Here is a 1,382-nt window from a genome sequence, read left to right on the forward strand (position 1 = left end):
ATTTTTACATTTTCAGCCAACGTTTTTCTCATACATCCTTTTTTATGTTATAATTTCCCGTTTCGTCAGCTTTCTTTATCTTCTATAATCTTCTAAGTCTCCTGTCATACCAGTCAATTTAATTTCTTAAATTTATGATACTTTTTTAAATCTTATTTCTTAAACTCTTTGTGAGCCAACCTTGTATAACTACCCCAAGAGGTAAGAGTTTCATAAAAAGGGGGATATAAACCAGTTTCAAAAATTGCGCCCCCAAGATCTCAAGGGAGGCCAGTAACACAAAATCCAATGCCAGATCAAAGTTCAGCGACCTTGCAATCCTACTCCTAGAGCTCCATCTTGCCTGAGATGCCTTCCGGGCATGCTTTAACTCCTTTGTATCCCAAATAAATAAGGGTAGGAGATACACCATATAGTTAATGATACCCGCGGGGCACCCCGAGTCTTCCTGCTAAGTTTGATCTTACTAGCTCCAAACTGTAGGAGGAATTTGTGGACAAATAGACAGCGTGAAATGATATATAATAATATTTTGTGTGCATTATACTAACTGTGTTCAGTATTTTGCTATGTCTCTGCAGTTTATAAAATTTTGTCATTGATTAAATTTTTATTGCGAATAATTAATTATTTTTTTCATTTTAAGGTTTGTGTCTGTGCATCCATGTAGAATAATTCAAATTGTTTAATTTCTGTTCTGACTGAATGTTTACATGGATTTGGTATGTAAATATATACTGCACATCAAAAGTTTAAGAGCATCAGCATAATGTATATTGATTAACCTTACTGTTGACATTATTATTTTTCATATCCAGAAAACACGTACGGTTTAGAAAGCAATATAATTCTAATCCTAGCGAACAAATAAAACAGGTCTGCGATAGTTTTATTGTCTTGAAATTTTTACATGTTCTATGGTAATTCCTGTACGCTGAATCCGAAAATGATATCCATTTTTCTTCATCACGTACAGATTTTCCACAAAACATCATATGTACTTTTACATAAGTGAATCATTTTCATTGAAATCGGGTCACATTTTGTTATGCTTAAAATGTTGACAACCACCAGCTATAGATTTTTCTAGACCAATTGCGACGTGAGAGTCTTGTCGATCGTTCTAGAACCCACGAGAAACACATCGCTAGTATATTTAGCGTTTAACAGGCCGCATTACGTGTCATTTCTGGATAGTATTTGTTTGTGCGTGCACTTTAACATTATTTTTTTCTTTTCAATATTATTTATTCATCGCTATGGTAACAAGCGGTTGTGTAAATGACCCAAACATATTTTGTTATATTTGTGGTAAATTTGATATGAGTAAGAGTTTTTTCTTCCCTATTTGTAAAAAATCCTTAAATGATAGAGAGAAAAAA

The sequence above is a fragment of the Limulus polyphemus genome, unplaced genomic scaffold (genome assembly GCF_000517525.1).
Source record: "Limulus polyphemus unplaced genomic scaffold, Limulus_polyphemus-2.1.2 Scaffold71, whole genome shotgun sequence".
In the NCBI taxonomy this organism is placed as follows: Eukaryota; Metazoa; Arthropoda; class Merostomata; order Xiphosura; family Limulidae; genus Limulus; species Limulus polyphemus.